Source organism: Papaver somniferum, chromosome 3, assembly GCF_003573695.1.
Source record: "Papaver somniferum cultivar HN1 chromosome 3, ASM357369v1, whole genome shotgun sequence".
NCBI lineage: Eukaryota > Viridiplantae > Streptophyta > Magnoliopsida > Ranunculales > Papaveraceae > Papaver > Papaver somniferum.
Genome location: NC_039360.1, coordinates 198,339,610 through 198,362,301, shown reverse-complemented (window position 1 = coordinate 198,362,301; position 22,692 = coordinate 198,339,610).

The following is a 22,692-nucleotide window of genomic DNA, read 5'->3' as shown; positions in this document are numbered from 1 at the left end:
AATTGATAATCCGGTCTTATATTCCCGAAGAATATCCTAGATAAATCAATCACCTCACAATAATCTTAATCGTATGGTAGTGAAACAAGATGTTGCGGAATCACAAACAATGAGACGAACATGTTTGTGACTACTTTTTATATCTTGCCTATCTGTGATATTAATTTCAATCCAATCAATCTGATTATACTCGTACGATAGAAGATGCAAGATCAGATCACACAACTACGATAAAAGTAGTATCGGTCTGGCTTCACAATCCCAATGAAGTCTTTAAGTTGTTAACCTGGTTTTAGAAGAAGAAAACCAAAGGTTAAAGGAGAAACGACTCTAGCATGCAAACTAGTATCACACGTGAAGTGTGGGGATTAGTTTTGCAGAGTTGCTAGATGTCCCCTTATATAGTCTTTCAAATCAGGGTTTCGCCTTGGTCACAAAGCAAACAATATCCACTGTTAGATGAAAACCTGATTTAGATTCAAGATAATATTTCTCAACCGTTAGATCGAAAACTTAGCTTGTTATACACAAATCAAATGCACGTTTCTAGGTTTGTTAACCGTACCCAAACGTGTAAATTTTTGGTTCAACAATAGTTAGCAAAAAGGTTATCCATATGAGCATTTCATACCAACCATATTCTTCTTCACCATAACTAGTTAAAATGACTCAAATGAACTAGTTAGAGAGTTGTTCAATTGAAAGGAAATCTTATGTACTACACAAGACACAATTGAAGCAAAGATGATTTCATGCACTCGAATCGGTTCATGAACTTTATAGCCACGGTTTGCAAATTGGATTCCTTAGTATTTATAAGTTTAAGTTCAGAAATCATCTTCAGATATATAACCTTCTTAAGTTCGCACACTAGGTTCGCGGACTTAAGCAACCGGGCAGAGTTTACAAACTCCTACAGAAAATCTCGGCAAAGACTTTCCACCGGTTCGCGGATTGGGTTCATGTACTGGGTTCGTGGACTGTTACTCACGCAAAAATTTTGTCAACTTCAGCAGAATTTTCGGGATGAGAAGTTCGGCAGTTCGCGGACTGAGTTCGCGGACTTGGCAACAAGCCATTCTTCCGGTTTCTCTTGATCAACAAAGTTCGCAAACTTTGGTTCAAGGGATATGACTTATGCACATATGTGTTTCCACAACAATACTTATGCCCATCATTGGTCATGTAATCTAAACTCTCATTCCAACCATTGAAACATTCTTAGAGGACGTTATATAGTTGTTACACCATTTCTCGTCAAAGCAATTTTCAAGGCGATTGAAACATATCATGACTTACGTCACTAGGTAAAGATAAACATGGTCGAATCGAAACGCTTACCAACACATATTTCGAGATATAGATAGGCGAGGTATACTCGGCTCGAAATACCAAATGTGTATAATCTATGTCTATATATAGCATACGACTTTTTATCTTAAGAAGTAGGAGATAGAGTAGATAGACTTTTGACTGTCAGATAAGTTCAAGTCTCCACATACCTTTTTGTCGAGAAGTTCCACCGGTTCCTTGAGTAGTTCTTATTCTTGTATGATGAATCACCATGAAGTCCTTGAGCTCAACTACACTTTCTATCCTAGCCTGAGACTTAGCTATAGTATACTAGAAATCAATACTTATAGTTTTGATCACTAACATTGACAAACATTCTTGAGATAGCAACGTATGCGAGTTCGACCGAGCAATGCTCTAACAATCTCCTCCTTTGTCAATTTTAGTGACAAAACTATCAATACATATGGAATACAAAAAAGACAAAGAAACTTTAATAGCTCCTATTCCACATGTCTAATCTTCAACATTCCTCGAAATCTTCGTCACTTCCAAGTACTCCAATGATCCCAAAGGTTGTAAGTTTAGCATCACAGTTGTTGAAGATCCGTAGCTATAACAATGATAAAGCATCGGTCTCGATCATTGTTACACAGTGTCACAGTATTATTACACAATGTCAAAGTCCAATTGTATCACAACTTCAACAATAATACTATGGTGATATGTATCACTCCCCCTTAGTCAATACTCCATCTCACATGGAACCCCCCCCTTACACAATGATCCGAAAACCATATGTATTTGTAGTGTGATTTACATATTAATTCTCCCCCTTTTTTGTCAATAAAATTGGCAAAGGTACAAGAACGGGATCATAATGAAATTTCCGTAAGAGACATTTCATGACTAATAGGAAATACATACCAACTAATTTAGATGTAATCATATAGCCGAAGCTATTAGCATTCATCAAGGAGTTTAAAGATACAAGATAACCCCTTTAAAATTCCACATCCGCACACCCCTCAAGATATGACCATTAAGCACAAGTTCAAAATAACTCTCCCCCATTTGATGTCATTCCCAAGAGAACAACAAGAGCGACCTTAATTTCAAAAGAAAATAAGGATTTTTATTGGACACCAAAAACCATGAGACTGATTTTCTATATCCAAAAACTCAATCAAATTAACCACAAGTAAACCCATGATTAATTTAATCGGAATACACAATCAAGTTAAACACAAAAGTGATCAACTTAATTGATTATGCTCGACAAAAGAGAACTTACGGAGCATACGACTAACATAACCATTAGAAAATGAATAGGATAGTCGTTCATATACTCAACATAAGAGGAATCTTACGGAGTATAAAAATACTCAACTAGATTAATTACAAGAGAACCCATATTTAATCTAATTGGAATACACAACCAAACTAATTACAAAAGTAATCAATTTAATTGTCATTTTTTTTGCTCGACATAAAAAAACTTATGGAGCAATAACTAAATAACCAAACAAGATGATTAATTTAGTTCAAGAATGCTCAACATAAAGTACCTTACGGAACAACCAACAAAGCTAATCAAAAATTAATCAACTTGGTTGTATCGTGCTCAACATAAGACACATTACGGATCCTCACAGTATTACATAAAATATGGATCAGTGAAGATTAATACTGTGAAGGATTCATTATATCTTCTATCACTATTTGCATAACGATATTTAATAGACATAATCCTTGAACACAAAAGATTTTAACCTATCTTCCATCAAAGAATTGACACTATAGGCTTAACTTTTGTATATGTCAAAAGTCTATTCATCCTTAAATCAATACATGAATACCGATCATGAACGACTTTACTTTTGACAAAATATGGGACAACATAGTACACGTAAAGACCAATATCCCATGACAAATTGCAATATAAAAAATCATAAAGATTAAATACTGCAAACCATCATCCTCCAAAAAATTTTAGAATTTAAACCAAATAAACCTAAAAAAGAACAAGAGGATGAAAAATAATAGCTATGTGTAGTCATAATCATTGTTATTCAAAGCACTAGTTATTCTTCCAACTAAACCAAAAAGAAGACATACTAGGCAACAAATAAAACTCAGTTTTCCTTGATGATTTCATACCTCTGGAATGGTCCATCGAAATATGAGTCACTGATATCCTTGATTTTGTTGACCATAGAGACACCATGTTCATGAATCAGAACGTTAGTTTTTCGACCAAAAATGCGAACAAAGTGTTGAGCCTTAGCGCAGTCAAGAATAACTTTCTTTTTATTCCTGATCAAGATATTCTGAGTACTAAGGATTTTTGCCAATCCATCAATAAGCTGGTTGACCTGCATTTGAAGGTTAGCAAGTTCGTTCTTTACTTCATTCTGAGCGAGAATTAAATCCTTGATAGATTATCCAACCCAAGAGTTATACTCTTTCCTTTCAAGCATCTTCTTTAGAATAAACTCTTGAGCAGGATCACTTCCTTTGAGATCATCCTCTACAGTAGGGTTAACTTATTCTTTGGGAACAATTTTCATTGAGTTCCTTTCTTGAAGATTAATGAACACATATATGAAATATATATATATATATATATATATATATATATATGTTCAAGTGTACACCTTAGATGGAAACCCTAGAGTTCCTTGAGGATATATGGACGTTCGTGGACTAATCCATACGCCAAAGAATGGACCCAACCAGGAAAACTGCATACTGTGTCGCTTTCAAAAAAATTCATCCCAAAAAGAAAGGTCACAATGAAGAAGAAAGGAAATACTAAAAACTCACATCAAGAGATATCAAATATATAAACTAATGGAACTCGGCTAATTACTTGAGTATCTCTCAAACATCATCCTTCTATCTCTCAAGTTAGATACAAGAATGGAACTTTCTGCTACTAGCTAGTAGAGGGAGACATAGTATCACCATAGGTTTTGAGAGAGTAGTTGTGACTTCCACAAGGATATCTGATCTCAGCATTTCTTGTCTTCCCATGGTAGTTTCCATTTTTAGGGCAATTTCTCATAGCTCTTCCTGAAATCTCAAGAGAAGGAGCTTTCTGATTACTGAGTCTAGGACCTCTAGAGATTGGTTCAAGAGGATTTTCCCAGATGGGTTTCCAAACTCTAGACTTAGATTCACCAGAGTTGTTCTTATAAGCACAGGTCATGCTTTCATCAGCAGTTGTTTGAGGGTGAAAACGATTTCTGCTGATTTTGGTAATTTCGGGTGTGTGGGTGAGAAATGAGTTTAAACCCTAAACAATATACTGCAAGGGAGTACTTTAGATTTGAGAGATCAATCTGTACAAATCCGGTATAAACCAAGAAATGGTCGTTCCAGACTTGCTTCAGTCACAAAGTGAAGGAGAAGGGTTGGTCTTGGGGAGGGAAGCAAAGAGAGTGTTGAGACCAGAATAGTTGATTCTAGAAGAGTAGTTGTTTCACGACTTGTATCAGAAAGTGGGAAGCTAACAGATGGAAAGCTAGCAAATATTTTCTAAGTGTTGTATCCTCCTGACCTGAACTTGTTGTTCGGTGGAAATAGGTAATGCCTATTTATACCAGTCGAAGTGAAACGTATTCCGGTCTCAATAAGAAATAGGAAACGTGTGAGTAAATTGGAGGAGGTGGTAAGCGGTAACGTCTAGAATTAATGTTCCATAAAAGAAAGCGTTTCACCATTACTCCCTGTATTTACTAACCGCCTCATCCTTATGACACTATCTTATAACGGGCGTAGTGTACGCCGCATGCTGTAAACCGACAAACCTATACCCAATGAGCATCCCCCAGTTTGTGACATGTGTTGATGTCTCGAGAATTTTCGTGGAAAACATGTAGCATGTTGTTGTTGTCTGGCAAGTTGAGCTTGGGAGACTTGTTGACTCGATGGTGACCTTCGAGGGTCGAGATTTTGCATCTTAAGAGGAAAGGTAGCCGTTGATTATTGTAACCATTCGTTTGGTATCCAGTGGCATGAAAGTATGATTAGTATGGCTTTAATATGGCCTAGTTTAGGCGCGACCAAAGGTTAGGGTTTTGGCTTTGTTTAGGCGCGACCAAACTAGGGCCAAAGGTTGCCATGCGTTAGCTGGTAACCTTGGACGGCTAAGATCTGCATCTTAGATGAAAAGTGGTCGTTGAATGTTGCAGGCCTTCGTTTTGGTAGCCGCACAGGGAAGGCCGGAATGGTATGGCGCGGCAAGGTAGCTGGCATGCCATTGGCACATGTGGCATGGACGACATGCCTTGATGCGGTTTGTCGTGGCCGAAATTAGGGTTTTGGCGTTGGGCCAAAGGTTACCATGCGTTGGTTGGCGACCTTGAACGACTAAGATTTGCGTCTAAGATGGAAGGATGGTCGTTGATTGTTGCACGCCTTCATTTTAGCAGCTGTGAAGGGGAAGGCTGGCATGGCATGGCGCGACAAGGTGGCTGGCATGACAATGACACATGTGGCATGGCCAGCATGCCTTGGTGCGGTTTGGAGTGGCCAAAATTAAGGTTTTGGCGTTGGGACAAAAGTTTTCATGCGTTGGTTGGCGACCTTGGACGGCTAAGATTTGCATCTAAGATGGAAGGGTAGTCGTTGATCATCGCACACCTTCGTTTTGGTAGCCGCATAGGGAAGCCCGGCATGGTATGGCGCGACAAGGTGGCTGGCATACCATTGGCATATGTGGCATGGCATGCCTTGGCGCGGTTTGGCGTGGCCAAAACTAGGGTTTTGTGCTAAAGGTTGCCATGCGTTGTTTGGCGACCTTAGACGACTAAGATTTGCATCTAAGATGGAAGGGTGGCCGTTGATCATCGCACGCCTTCGTTTTGGTAGCCGCATAGGGAAGGCCGGCATGGTATGGCGCGGCAAGGTGGTTGGCATGCCATTGGCGCGGAGGTGCGGCTGGCATGGCATGCCATTGGCGCAGTGGTGCGGCTGGCATGGTTGGTATGCCTTGGCGCGAAGGTGCGGCTGGCATGGTTGGCATGCCTAGGCACGGAGACATGTCTGGCATGGTTGGCATGCCTTGGCGCGGAGACGTGGCTGGCATGGTATGCCATTGGCACAGTGGTGCGGCTGACATGGTTGGCATACCTTGGCGCGGAGACGTGGCTGGTATGGTATGCCATCGGCATAGTGGTGTGGCTGGCATGGTTGGCATGCCTTGGCGCGCAGACGTCGATGACATGGTATGCCATTGGCACAGTAGTGCGGCTGGCATGGTTGGCATGCCTTGGCGCGGAGACGTGGCTGGCATGGTATGCCATTGGCACAGTGGTGCGGCTGGCATGGTTAGCATGCCTTGGCGCCGAGACGTGGATGGCATGGTTGGCATGCCTTGGCGCGGTAGCATGAGAATTAGGGTTTGGCATAGATGATGTCAGTCAGTGTTAAGGGTTCTGCCGTGGAACATGACCCATGTAAAAAAAAGGTTCCCCGGTAATTCTTACGTAGGCATGCTGATTGATTCAATAAATGCGCTAATGATCATTGTGACGTCATGTCAGATGTACAGTTTTACGATTTTGACCCTTAGCTAAAAACCACCATCAACAGGAGCATAAGACTTTATACTACTAGAATGCACAAAAGTCCTGTAATGATTACTAGGAAGGAGATCATTTTTATAAGATGTCTGGTGTTTTGTGAGCATGAGATTACTGCAGTAGTCGACATACTATTTACCCCATTGACGGTACATGGATAAGGTTTCCGTGAATTTGGCAATTTTTTCATCTCTGGACGAAAACAGCCGCATCATCCTCCATGGTTGGCCAGTAGTATTTCTCGTGTATCTGAAGAAATAATTTCCGTTTTCCTTGATGTTCGCCTTCGTGTATTTCTTTCAGCATGATCGGGATTTCTGCTTCGTTCAAACATCGTAACAAACTTCCTCGAAAGATTTTACGATATAAGATTCCTTCGTGGAATACGAATCTCTCGGACCTCTGTTTTATCTTGGTTGCATCCTTCTTATTGGTGGGGAGTATTCCACCGCGAAGGTAACTGATGTATGGTTCCTTCCAGTCCCCAGCGTGACCAACATTGAAAACTTCTAATTGATACGGCGGTGCTTGACAGTTGGAACATGTTTTTTGAAGTAACTGGGATTGAGCCTCCATTTCTGGCCAGTAATATCCAAGGCGTTGCAAACGGCGATATAGTGTTACCACTAATGTTTGCCCGCAGATTTCATCATGGACGCGGTTGAGTTGTTGTTGTGCTTCTCCCTCTCCAAGACATCTTGACAAGGAACCGTCTGGATTTCGATGATATAGCATCCCTCGGAGCATGAAGAAATTTTGTAAGGTTTTGAGACTGACCTTTCCCTGAAAAAGAGAGTTGTTAATCTCTTGGATAATTGGTTTTCTCCAGTAGCCAGCTTCATCTTCTTCGGTTTGTGAAATCCATGTTGAATCCGCGGTTCGTCTCTTCACTATCAGGGTTTCCTCAAAACCTTCAAATTCTAGTTTTGATCATAGCGTGGCTAGGAAATCAACGTGTTGGTTGCCGCTGCACCCAATATGCGTTATGGTCGCGTCGACGAAGTAGTTTAGCAATTTTTGTGCCTCGTCTCTGTATGGGGCCAAATTACTTCCTTTAGTGCGTATACTCCGTTCACCTGGTTGACAAGTAATTTAGAATCCCCTATTATTTCCAGACGTGTGGCTCCAGCTCGTTTAGCCAAGGACAGTCCGATGAGAAAGGCTTCATATTCTGCTGAATTGTTGGTGCAGGGAAGTCTAGCTTGAAGGAGTGCGAGAATACTTCACCGACTAGGAATACTAGATCCATGCCTGCTCCTCCAGTACCGTTGTTAGGAGTAGCGGAGCCGTCGAATAATAGTAGCCAAGTTTCTTCTTGGATGAAAGAGATTTCCGGAAAGTCTCCAGGGAGGTCCTCGTGTATTGTCATGGTTTTCTCTCCCGGGAACGCCGCCAGCAAATCCGCAATTGCTTGCCATTTTATGGCTCTCGGGGAAGCGCATGTTATGTCTAACTCTGACATTTGGAGGAGCCATTTGGCCGGTCTTCTTATCAGGGCCGGTTTTGAGAGGAGGAACTTCACAGGATCAGACTTAGATATCAGCACCACTTTATAGGAAAGTAGGTAATGCCTGAATTTCTGGATGGAGTGGATCAAAGCTAAGCATGCCTTTTCTGCTTTGGGATATTTGAGTTCGGAATCTCTTAAAGTTCGACTAAAGTAGTAGATGGGATGTTCAATCCCTTCATCATCTTCTTGGGCGAGGATAGCTCCGACATTAGTGTCACTAAAATCAGTGTAGAGGTGTATCGGTCTTCCTTGTATGGGAGATTTCATGACGGCTGGGGAAGATAATGTTTGCTGAATCTTCCGGAACGCTTCCTGTTGTAGTGTGGTCCAGACGAAGCTTGCTCATTTCTTCAGTAAGGGGGTAAACGAAGCAACAAGTTGAGTCAATCCTGGTATGAAGCGACGAATGTAGTTTATTTTACCCATGAAACTCTGGAATTCTTTCACGGTTCGCAGTTGTGGCATCGTGAGGATGGCTTGTGTTTTGACTAGGTAAACTTTAATTCCATCAGCAGTCACCTGGAAACCTAGGAACTTGCCCGAAGAGACACCAAAAGCACACTTCAATGGATTCATCTTCAGTTTGTACTCGCGACATCTTTCAAACACCTGCCGCAGAAGTCAAAAACGTGGGCTTCCCGAGTTTTTGACTTGACCACTATGTCATCTACATAATCTTCGACTTTCTTGTGCATCATGTCGTGAAAAATAGTGGTCATGGCGCGTTGGTATGTGGCGCCAGCGTTTTTCAAACCGAAGGGCATCATAGTGTAGTAAAATTTTCCAAGAGGTGTTCGAAAATCCGTCTTACTCGCGTCGTGTTCGTACATCTTTATTTGGTTGTAGTTGTTGTATCCATCCATGAAAGAGAACATACCATGTTCACTGGTGGCGTCTACTAGCATGTCAATGTTGGGGAGCGGAAAGTCATCTTTAGGGCAATATTTGTTCAAATCTCTAAAATCGACACAGCACCTGATCTGGTCATTCTTCTTTTTTACCGGAACTACGTTGGCCAACCAAGTAGGGTGGTAAATCGGTTTGATGAAACCATCCGCTAGTAGCTTTTGAATCTCTACTTTAATCTGTTCTTCCACATCGTGCCGGAATTATCTCGGGGTTTCTTTGACCGGTTTGGATCCGGGTATCACGTGTAAATGATGAGTGACCAGCTTCTCGTCCAAGCCAGGCATTTCCTCATATGTCCATGCGAATACGTCTTGATATTCCTTGAGAAGGTCTACCATCTTTACGCGTTCTTCCGCGCACAGAGTCGAGCTGATTGAGATGGGTCGCGGAGATTCTTCACTCCCGACATTAACAACCTCAAGCTCGTCCATGGTAGAGTTGGTCCCGTATTGTAGTTGTCGTGGTGCATCAGGTACTTCCTCCTGCAGCTCGTTACTACATTTATGTTTCATTGGGCGGAGAGACTGTGTGGTAGTCTCTCCTGTTAATTGATAACAGCGGCGCTGATATACGGTTTTCCCTTTTTCATCATGAACCATGATAAAAGCCCATCCTCGCTTTTTATGGGTGCAAACCGAACACCGGTTTGGCGGGTGGAGGCTGGCATGTCTTTCTTTTGAAGGGGGGATGTGAGACCGGGTTTCTCCGTGAAGTGGTGCAAGACCATCGCTTTCTTCAATGGACGTCCACTTTTGCAGTGGAGTGTGGTGAACCTTGTTGGTTGTGGCGTGCAGGCCCTTTCTTGGTTCAAAAATATCCATTCCACAGATCGGCGCATAGGGAGATAATGATGCATCGATACGAACGACTCATGTGGTTTTCAAGCACCGGTGATACGTCGAAGGAATGATTCTGTTGTCGTGGGGCCATGGTCTTCCCAGTATCATGTGGTAATCTGGCTCCTTTTCGATTACCTCGAACCTTACTTTTGACTGGACGGGTCCTACTGATAGATTCAGGTTGACGTACCCATACGTGCTGGTTTGGTTTCCTTCGAAATCGATCATTGTAGTGGACTATCGCACGACTTCGTTCGGCCGTACCCTGGCCGTTCTGAGCATCCTGAGGGTAACAACGTTGGAGGATGCTCCCGTGTCGATGAGAGCCCTTTTGAATTCCACGTCCTTGATACGGGCCGTGATGTGTAGGGCCCGGTTATGCCTTCCTCCCATCATGTCGTCGTCGGTAAATGTGATATTGTTGATGGACATCTCTGGAATTCTTTATGTTTCCAAGCGTGAAGGAATCAAGGACGCGTTTAGCGCAATTCGATTGATGGCGGTGAACGTCTCCATCCGTTGATCTTTTGAAATATGTAAGAGTTCACATAAATTTTCCACCAGTGAGGCCGCTTCCTGGCCTACTGGTTTCTGATTAGTAGTGAAGCTGTTGACTTGGGAGTAATCGTTTGGGATGTTAATCCCCAGTCCTGGAGCTTCCGGGGTAAGTGAATCGTTCAACACTACCGTTAAGTTGATGAGGAGGTCCAGTATGATGTTAATCGCATCTTTCATCAGACCCATGTCCTTGGTGTGGCACTCCTGAATCCGCGCCAAGTCAGTCAGCCTTGGTATTCCTTCGTCGATTGCGTTGTTGGGCGTTGCGTTGGGGGAGGGAACATTGCCGTTCGCCTGAGTGAAACTTGAGGACACAGATTCAGCCCTAAAATCGACCATCTTACCGAGTTAGAGAAACGTATTCTGGAATTGGTATTGAAACCGAGAGATTGATCTCCCACTGTGGTCGCCAATTGTTTGAGGGTGAAAACGATTTCTGCTGATTTTGGTAATTTCGGGTGTGTGGGTGAGAAACGAGTTTCAACCCTAAACAATGTACTACAAAGGAGTACTTTAGATTCGAGAGATCAATCTGTACAAATACGGCCTAAACCAAGAAATGACCATTCCAGACTTGCTTCGGTCACAAATTGAAGGATAATGGTTGGTCTTAGGGAGGGAAGCGAAGAGAGTATTGTTACCAGAATAGTTGATTCTGGAAGAGTAGTTTTTTCACGACTTGTATCAGAAAGTGGGAAGCTAACAGATGGAAAGCTAGCAAATATTTTCTGAGTGTTGTGTCCTCCTGACTTGAACTTGTTGTTTGGTGGAAATAGGTAATGCTTATTTATACCAGTCGAAGTAAAACGTACTCTGGTCTCATTAAGAAATGGGAAACGGTGAGTAAATTGGAGGAGGTGGTAACCGGTAACGCCTGGAATTGATGTTCCATAAAAGAAAGCGTTTCACCATTACTCCCTGTATTTACTAACCGCCTCATCCTTATGACACTATCTTATAACGGGAATAATGTACGCCACACGTTTGTAAACCTTAAACCAATACCCAGTGAGCATCCCCCAGTTTATGACATGTGTTGATGTCTCGAGCGTTTTCGTGGAAAACATGTAGCATGTTGTTGTTGTCTGACAAGTTGAGCTTGGGAGACTTGCCGACTCGGTGGTGACCTTCGACGGTCGAGATTTTGCATCTTAAGAGGAAAGGTAGTCGTTGATTATTGTAACCCTTCGTTTAGTATCCAGTGACATGAAATCATGATTAGTATGGATTTAATATGGCCTAGTTTAGGCGCGTCCAAAAGTAAGGGTTTTGGCTTTGTTTAGGCGCGACCAAACTAGGGCCAAAGGTTGCCATGCGTTAGTATCTGCATCTTAGATGAAAAGTGGTCGTTGAATGTTACAGGCCTTCGTTTTGGTAGCCGCATAGGAAAGGCAGGCATGGTATGGCGCGGCAAGGTGGTTGGCATGCCATTGGCACATGTGGCATGGCCCGCATGCCTTGGTGCGGTTTGGTGTTGGGCCAAAGGCTACCATGCGTTGGTTGGCGACCTTGAACGGCTAAGATTTGCATCTAAGATGGAAGGGTGGTCGTTGATTGTTTCACGCCTTCGTTTTAGCAACCGTGAAGGGGAATGCTGGCATGGCATGGCGCAGCAAGGTGGCTGGCATGCCATTGGCACATGTGGCATGGCCGGCATGCCTTGGAACAGTTTGGCGTGGCCAAAATTAGGGTTTTGGCGTTGGGCCAAAGGTTTCCATGCGTTGGTTGGAAACCTTGGACGGCTAAGATTTTCATCTAAGATGGAAGGGTGGCCGTGGATCATCGCATGCCTTCATTTTGGTAGCCGCATAGAGAAGGCCGGCATGGTATGGCGCGACAAGGTGGTTGGCATGCCATTGGCATATGTGGCATGGCATGCCATTGGCATATGTGGCATGGCATGCCTTGGCGCGGTTTGGCGTGGTAAAAACTAGGGTTTTGGGCCAAAGGTTACCATGCATTGTTTGGCGACCTTGGACGGCTAAGATTTGCATCTAAGATGGGAGGGTGGCTGTTGATCATTGCACGCCTTCGTTTTAGTAGCCGCATAGGGAAGGCAGGCATGGTATGGCGCGACAAGGTGGTTGGAATGCCATTGGTACATGTGGCATGGCCTGCCTTGGCGCGGTTTGGGGTGGCGAAAACTAGGGTTTTGGGCCAAAGGTTACCATGCGTTATTTGGTGACCTTGGACGGCTAAGATTTCCATCAAATATGGAAGGGTGGTCTTTGATCATCGCACGCCTTCGTTTCGGTAGCCGCATAGGGAAGGTCGGCATGGTATGGCGTGGCAAGGTGGTTGGCATGCCATTGGCACATGTGGCATGGCATGCCTTGGCGCGGTTTGGCGTGGTCAAAACTAGGGTTTTGGGCCAAAATTTACCGTGCGTTGTTTGGCGACCTTGGACGGCTAAGATTTTTCATCTAAGATGGAAGGGTATTCGTTGATCATTGCACGCCTTCGTTTTGGTAGCCGCATAGGGGGCCGGCATGGTATGGCGCGTCAAGGTGGTTGGTATGCCATTGGCACATGTGGCATGGCATGCCTTGGCGCGGTTTGGCGTGGCCAAAACTAGGGTTTGGGGCCAAAGGTTACCATGCGTTGTTTGGCGACCTTGGACGACTAAGATTTGCATCTAAGATGGAAGGGTCGTCGTTGATCATCGCAAGCCTTCGTTTTGGTAGCCACATAGGGAAGGCCGGCATGGTATGGCGCGGAAATGTGGTTGGCATGCCATTGACACATGTGGCATGGCATGCTTTGGCGCAGAGGTGCGGCTGTCATGGCATATCATTGGCGCAGTGGTGCGGCTGGCATGGTTGGTATGCCTTGGCGCGGATGTGCGGATGGCATGGCATGCAATTGGCATAGTGTGCGGCTGACATGGTTGGAATGCCTTGGCGCGGAGATGTGGCTGGCATGGTATGTCATTGTCACAGTGGTGCGGCTGACATGGTTGGCATGCCTTGGCGCGGAGAGGTGGTTGGCATGGTATGCCATTGGCACAGTGGTGCAGCTGGCATGGTTGGCATGCCTTGGCGCGGAGATGTGGCTGGCATGGTATGCCATTGGCACAGTGGTGCGGATGGCATGGTTGGCATGCCTTGGCGCGGATACGTGGCTGGCATTGTATGCCATTGGCACAGTGGTGCGTCTGGCATGGTTGGCATGCCTTGGCGCGGATACGTGGCTGGCATGGTTGGCATGCCTTGGCGCGGAGACGTGGCTGGCATGGTCTGCCATTGGCACAGTGGTGCGGCTGGCATGCCTTGGCGCGATAGCATGAGAATTTGGGTTTGGCATAGATGGTGCCAGTCAGTGTTAAGGGTTCTACCGTGGAACATGACCCATGTAAAAAAAGGTACCCCGGTAATTCTTACGTAGGCATGTTGATTGATTCAATAAATGCGATAATGATCATAGTAATGTAATGTCAGATGTACAGTTTTACGATTTTGACCCTAAACTAACAACCACCATCAACAGCAGCATAAGACTTTATACCACTAGAATGCACAAAAGTCCTGTAATGATTCCTAGGAAGGAGATCATTTTTATAAGATGTCTGGTGTTTTGTGAGCATGAGATTAACTGCAGTAGTCGACTGGCTATTTACCCCATTGACAGTGGAAAGAAGCAAATTACGAAGTTTAGAAATTTGTTTCTTCCTAGAAAAACAATGGATAGCATAGTGATTCCCTTTTCCACAGAAAGTACAGGTTCGTGGAGAATTCGCAACAGAAGGCATCTGTTTTAACTTTACAGCCCTGTGAGAAGATTGTAAGTTATATAAACTTTTCTCGACAGAATCTTCTTTTGGAGGATATTTCTTCATGTACTGTATGTCAAGAGGAACAGTTGGAACAAAAGAATTTTTCCTTAAGACAGAGTTTTCCTTTTCCAAGGTTATACACTGTTCATGGGTTAGTGAAAGTGATGCATCTAGCTTCTCTTTTGCAACACGAAGTCCGTCAAGATCAGATGAATGCGTCTTGATCAAACGTTTTTCTCTAATTGATCCTTCTTTGTTAACCTTTTCAAGATCACAAATCTTTTCACGCTGTATATTATTCTCTTGAAGAAGTTTCTCAATATCCTTGGAGAAGGACTCAATAATGTTATAGAGTACACGTTCTCGATCAATAGACTTTTGAAATTCATCGATGAGTTGATCATGATTCTGAAGATCAACAAACTCAGTAGAATTTTTTGCGATTCTGGTGAGCCCCATTTCATCTTTCGCCATTGTGTCCAATGTCTCATTGGAGGAAGAGTGATCAACACAAGATGAAACAATCTTCCTACCTCGGGATTCGAAAGAATCAACTAAGGAACAATCCTTTAAGGTATTCTCGAGACAACTGACATAGTTGAAAGCTTTAGTAGGCATCCTGGTATGCATAAGAGATTCTGTCCTCATACTCAGATTGCTACAAACACAGACTTGTATGGTCTTGAACATGTTTGCCTGTTCTGATACCAACTGAAAAAGCGGGGGTCTAACAACACCACCCAATATTTCGTTTAGAAATATGTATGGATAAACTCAAATATAATTTTAAGAGAATCAACAAGACTCAATCAATTAAAAGTACATCAACTAGTTTATATCTCTCTCTCTTGATTTGATTTGATTTCCTCAAACAGAAACTGCGAGTACTAATCAAATACAAGGAATAACTTGGATGGTATCAAAGACCAATCTCCAAGGATCAATCAATGACTATCAACAATCAAAGGTTGGATTACTCTAATTGATGATCTAACGCACAACCTGTATTATTTCAATTATAAAGATAAAACAATATAGCGCGGAAACTGAAATAACACAGACACCAGAAATTTTGTTAACGAGGAAACCGCAAATGCATAAAAACCCAGGGACCTAGTCCAGATTGAAAACACACTGTATTAAGCCATTACAGACACTAGCCTACTCCAATCTAACTTCGGACTGGACTGTAGTTGAACCCCAATCAGTGTCCCACTGATCCAAGGTACAATTGTACTCCCTACGCCTCTGATCCCAACAGGATACTGCGTACTTGATTCCCTTAGATGATCTCACCCACAACTAAGTGTTGCTACGACCCAAAATTGCAGGCTTTGACAATAAATAAACGTGTCTCACACAGACAAGTCTATCAAAGGATAAATCTGTCTCCCACAGAAAAACCCTAAAGTTTTTGTTCCATATTTTGATAATAATCAAGGTGAACAGGAACCAATTAATAATCCGGTCTTATATTCCCGAAGAACAACCTAGATAAATCAATCACCTCACAACAATCTTAATCTTATGGTAGCGAAACAAGATGTTGCGGAATCACAAACAATGAGACGAAGATGTTTATGACTACTTTTTATATCTTGCCTATCGGAGATATTAATCTCAAGCCAATCAATCTGATTATACTCGTACGATAGAAGATGCAAGATCAGATCACACAACTACGAGAAAAGTAGTATCGGTCTGGCTTCACAATCCCAATGAAGTCTTTAAGTCGTTAACCTGGTTTTAGAAGAAGAAAACCAAAGGTTAAAGGATAAACAACTCTAGCACGCAAACTAGTATCACAAGTGAAGTGTGGGGATTAGTTTTGCAGAGTTGTTAGATGTCCCCTTATATAGTCTTTCAAATCAGGGTTTCGCCTTGGTCACAAAGCAAACAATATCCACTGTTAGATGAAAACCTGATTTAGATTCAAGCTAATATTTCTCAACCGTTAGATCGAAAACTTACCTTGTTATACACAAATGAAATGCACGTTTCTAGGTTTGTTAACCGTACCCAAACGTGTAAATTTTTGGTTCAACAATAGTTAACCAAAAGGTTATCCATATGAGAATTTCATACCATCCATATTCTTCTTCACCATTACTAGTTCAAATGACTCAAATGAACTAGTTAGAGAGTTGTTCAATTGCAAGGAAATCTTATGTACTACACAAGACACAATTGAAGCAAAGATGATTTGATTCACTCGAATCGTTTAATGAACTTTATAGCCACGGTTTGCAAATTGCATTCCTTAGTATTTATAAGTTTAATTCAAAAATCATCTTCAGATATATAACCTTCTTAAGTTCGCACACTAGGTTCGCGAACTTAAGCAATCGGGCAGAGTTTACAAACTCCAGCAGAAAATCTCGGCAAAGACTTTCCGCCGGTTCGCGGACTGGTACTCAAGCAACAAGTTTGTCAACTCCAGCAGAATTTCTCGGGATGAGAAGTTCGGTAGTTCGCGGACTGAGTTCGCGGACTTGGAAACAAATCATTCTTCCGGTTTCTCTTGATCAACAAATTTCGCAAACTTTGGTTCAAGGGATAGGACTTATGCACATATGTGTTTCCACGACAATACTTATGTCCATCATTGGTTATGTAATCTAAACTCTCATTCCAACCATTGAAACATTCTTAGAGGATATTATATAGTTGTTACACCATTTCTCGTCAAAGTAATTTTCAAAGTGATTGAAACATATCATGACTTACGTCACTAGGTAAAGATAAACATGGTCGAAGTGAAACGCTTACCAACACATATTTCGAGATATAGATAGGCGAGGTATACTCGGCTCGAAATACCAAATGTGTATAATCTAAGTCTATATATAGCATATGACTTTTTGTCTCAAGAAGTAGGAGATAGAGTAGATAGACTTTTGACTGACAGATAAGTTCAAGTCTTCACATACCTTTTTGTCGAGAAGTTCCACCGGTTCCTTGAGTAGTTTTTCTTCTTGTATGATGAATCGCCATGAAGTCCTTGAGATCAACTACACTTTCTATCCTTGTCCGAGACTTAGCTATAGTAGACTAGAAATAAAGACTTATAGTTTTGATCACTAACATTGACAAACATGATTGAGATAGCAACGCATGCGAGTTCGACCGAGAAATGCTCTAACACTAATGCTATCGACCGAGAGTTATTTATGCAAACGAAGAGTCGTAAGCCCAAGAAAACTCGTCGTACATGAGAAGGCACGTCGGTAAAATTGCATAAGACGTTTCATTTAATTTTTTTGTTTCATTAGTCGCATCTTCTCATACTGCTCGGTAATGGATGCCTGTCAACAGGACCGGTCATAACAGTCGTGTCTAATGAGTTTGGTGATTGGTTACTTTAAAATTTCCTGCCACGTGGCGCCCTAATGTGCCAGAATTTGGGAAAAGGCCTATGGTCCTGACACGTCAGCATTAACTTGCTCCTTTATATAAGGAAGAATTGATATTACCATTTCTTGGTATAAGTTTTGACACCATAAATACATAAAAATGAATGGGAAATACTTAGAACCCTATTATACTAAGTGGAGAGAGATATTTTGGGGTCTTAAAATACTAACTGGAACCCAAATGTTATAGGGGGAGATCAAATTTATGCAAAAGCTCAAAAATACCCTTACAAATTTTAACTTATTTCCGTTCTACCCTCTCATTAACTACCTAATCTAATAAAAAAAAACTGAAAAAAAGGAAAAATCATTAAAATAAAAAAATTGTCGCTCCCCACCCCAACCCCCACCCATTCTTCTTATTCCCCTTATTCTTCTTCTTCTCATATTCTTTCCCTATTATATTTTCTTTTTTCTTCAATTCTTCGTTGTTCAACGATTAATCATCGATTCCAAAAAAAATCTTCGTCGATTAAACTCATTTTATAAAACCATGAAACCTAAGGAAAATTTAGGTCAAGCTTCGTCGAATCAACCTCCTTCTGAAGCAGGGAAACCAACTTCATCAAATGAAGATGAAACTGAAGATCAAGAAGAAAGTGAATGAAAGAGATGCACCAGCCGCCGCGAGTCCTGATATGACAGCAATAAGGTATGAATTTCAAAACCCACTCTTTATCTAAGCGTTTTGTTGATTATTCTATTGGTTTTGAAAATTTTAGGTCTGAAAAAACAGTTTCTGAAACTGCTTACGGCTGGGAGTTCTTGTATTCCCAGCCGTAAATAGGCCTTACGGTTCGGATTGTTTGTTTTCCCAGCCGTTTATATGTTACACGGTTTGGATATGATAGAACTCCCAGCCGTTTGTAAGATTTACCCTAGGGATATCTTAGAACTCCCAGCTATAATATAGTCGATGCGTACGGATGGAGAAATCTTATCTGCAACAAGTTGTATACGGATAGGAATAACCTAGCCGTGTATTCTCCTGTGTTCGAATTTTTTTCAGCGATAATATTTACGTCTCGGTCTTTTTGTCCGTAACCTTGTTTCGGCTGGATCGCTTATTTAGTTTCCCAGCTTTTTACGTGTTACGGCTTGGAGTTTCCTAGCCGTTTTTATTACGGCTAGATCGGTTACTAATCTTCCCATCCGTTATGTTTGTTGCGTCTTGGGATATCCAATTTTCCTAGTCGTTTGCTTGTCACGGTTCGGTTGTGTTAAAATTTCCCAGCCGTTTTTGCTTATCTACTATTGGTTTTTGGCCTTGTTTGTCTTTGAACAGAGGAAAAGAAAATAAGAAGAAAAGATCACAATAAGTAACACCTCGTAATGACCCGACTCCACAACCTCGTCACACAAAACCATTGGGTGAAAATGCTAGGACTGCAAGTAGAGTTGTGACTTTTGGTGAAAATGAAGGTGGAGGAGATGGAGTTGGAATTACTGGAGGAACTGAAGCTGGAGTTGCTGGAGGAACTGAAGTTGTTGTTACTGGAGGAACTGAAGTTGACACTTCTATTGGTGGTGGAAATGAAGGTGTACTTGTTATTGCCGGAGGAACTGAAGTTGGCACTTCTAGTGGTGCTGTTATTGATAAAGGTAAATCTGTAGTTAAGGAGGAAAGAAGGAGGGAAAGAAGAAGTATCCACCAAAAGAAATGGCAAGAAAATTAATTGATGCTATGGTGCCTTTACCTCCCAAGAGGAATGGGAGACCTTGGGGTGAGGCAAGAGATCGTTCCGTCTTGATTGGCTACGCGTCTTCATGGGATGCTAGGGTTTGTGGCACAAAGGTAATAAATCAAATTACATATACGTTGTATTCATTTTGTTATGAATTATTAATTTTACAACCATTTTTTTTTTGCAGTTCCGGGATAAAGCGGTCCCTAAACTAAAGAACCAACAAGCAAGATTTTGGCCGTTGGACAAGGAGCATCCAGATGTGATATCTTTGGTAAAAGCTTAGGGGTTATGGTCTGGAATCGAGGATTTGCATAAGACATATGATGTTGTGACAGTCTGTGGTTTTAGAAAAATATTTTGTCCTGAAACAAGGACTTTTCACCTCCCATTCGGCGAGATGACTATCACTCTGGATGACGTAAAGAAAATCACTGGTATAGCTTTGGAGGGAAAGGTTGTGTTTGAGGGTTTCAACAATTCTATGCCTTTTGATGAGCTTTGTGCTTTGGCGAAGAACTGTCTTGGGTGGGGTAAAGATGAAGCGGAAGAAGAGTTTGAGATAGGGTATGGAGCACCGCCTAGAGCTAAAAGGAAATTTAGTGCACCGGGCGAAATAAGTGAAGCAGTTAATATGTCAAGGAATATTAATTTGGTTCGTCTAAAGGAAAATTTTGGGTATTCTAATACCAAGACTAGGAGTGGGTTGGTGGTGATGGACGCAGAAAGAGCTAGACATACAGCTATAACTTACTTGTTGCATGCTCTTGGGACCGTCTTTTTCCCCTATTTCTCAGGAAATAAGGTAAATGCTTGTTATTTGCAGTGGTTGAAGACTCTCAGTCTTGATCCACAAACAAATGAGGTACCTAAGTAATCATGGGCCACCGCCCTCCTTGTTGATGTGTTGGACTGTCTTTGCAAAGCTTCTAGATGGAACGAAACACAAATTACGGGATGTGTTGCTCTTATCCAGGTATCTTTTTGTTTTAATATAACGAATGTTTATTTATTTTACTTTTATATATTGACATACTCTTGTCTTATTAAGAATAATTTTTTTTTTCGACGTAGTCATGGGCTTACGACCATTTTAAAAGCTTGAGGCCTACTCGGGATACAAAATGGCCTCTAGAAAAACCTACATGAGGGAGATACCCCTTTGGAGGGACCCAACACAAGGCTAAAGAGACGGAAATGAAGGAGATGAGGAAAAAGTTGGATGCTTTGACAATCGAATATGTGGCTTTTGATCCATATTTGAATCTTGTTGAGGATGGAGAAGATGAAGTTGGTGATATAGTATTTTCCGATGTGGCGACCTATACGGGACCTTTGTTTCATGCAACTGGGTTCTTCATCTTAGATCCTCCTAGAACGCTCCGCCAAATCGGTATTGTCCAGAAAATTGTACCTGAAGAAACTCCTTTTAAACTGAGCATAACCACCTCCCAATTTAAGGACAAAGATGTCAAATTGAACTATGAAAATGCACCGTCGATCGAGCATTGGAATGCTCGTTCCCAAGAAGTAAACCAAATAAGTACAAGACTCCTTGAAGCTTCTCACGGGACTTCCGAAGCGGATGCGAATTACATGGAATGGTATCGAGAGTGGGCTCATCCTTATGTGGAAAATTTGGATCCAGAGGCGCAGAGCCATTTCAAGAATGCAGAGAAAGAGATTTCAAAATCAAAGGCATGAATGAATGAAGAAGATGATTGAGAAAAGATGGTGGTACGTACACTAGTAATTATGTTTGTATATGTTTTTTTTTTTTAATTATCTATGAATAATTAGAGTATGTGTGTTTGATATGAAAAAAATAGGTCGAACGAGTTAATTGGGTGGCCAATGACATCATCCGTATGATTAATTTGGGTGAGGAGTTAACGGTAGCTGAACTAAGATTAATACGAAATCGAGTTAGAGGCATAATTATCCCTGAGAAAGGAGGTTTATATCCTGATGAAGCGGAACGACCAAGGAGAACTAAAAGGGATAGGTCTCCTTCTTCTAGCGACGACTCGGACACTCCCCCTCGTGACCAAGGTCGAGGTGGTCGAGGTGGTAGAGGTGAAAAAGGTCGAGGTGGTCGAGGTGCAAAAGGTGGCCGTGCTGGAACAAGTGCAAAAGTTAGCCGTGCTGGAACAAGTGCAAAAGGTATCCGTGCTCGAACAAGTGCTCGAAATGGACGTGGTGGAGGTAAAAAGACTCCAATTCAAGGTGGCAGCGGTCGAGGTAAAAAATCTAGAGTTATAGAACAAGTTGTGGAACCTGAGCAAGAGGACGACATGGATGAGTTTTTGCGCACTTCGGAGGAGGGATCAAGTGAAAGTGAATGACTATTTACTCTCTTTTTATTATATTACTTCATGGATCTTTTATTATCTAAGACTTTGTCTATTTACTATTTTTGTTGTTTGGTTATGGATTTGGATGGATGAATTTTTATAACTTTGCATTTATGAATGAATGTTAGTCTTTCCATTTGTCTAATCTAAGAAAACTGAGGAAACAATCAAGATTCACTAAATTTTTGTGCACTTTCGGCTAGGTCGATCCTTCACATAACCTAGCCGAAAGTGCATATAATTCTTGTCAAATAAACTTGTACAGAATTTCGGTTGGAAAGTCCCGGCCGTTATAGGGAAACGGCTAGGAAAACGAACCGTAGTCGTGTTACGGTCAGGAAACACCAAACCGTGTATTGCACTGGAGACTCAAAAATTTAATGAGTGTTGGTTACGGCTACATTTATGCGTCGTGTATCTTTTCGGCGGTTAGAACTCCTAACCGTAATTCTAACATGAATTTGCAACTCTGATTTACGACTTGGTCGACATTTGAAGTTCCTGGCCGTAAATATTTAGACGGTGGGGATTTCCTAGCCGTATGTCACTCTGATAACCCAAAAAAAACAATGGGTCCTTGTTGCGGCTATATATCTAGGCCGTAATCCTGACAAAAATTAACAACTATTATTTACGGCCCGAAATACCTAGCCGTAAATCTGACACACCACAAACCGTGCAGGTTTATACAGAATTACGGCTCGGTATACCATGTGTTTTCCTAGCCGTAAATACCTATAATTTTGAATACCACATCATATCGGCTAGTTT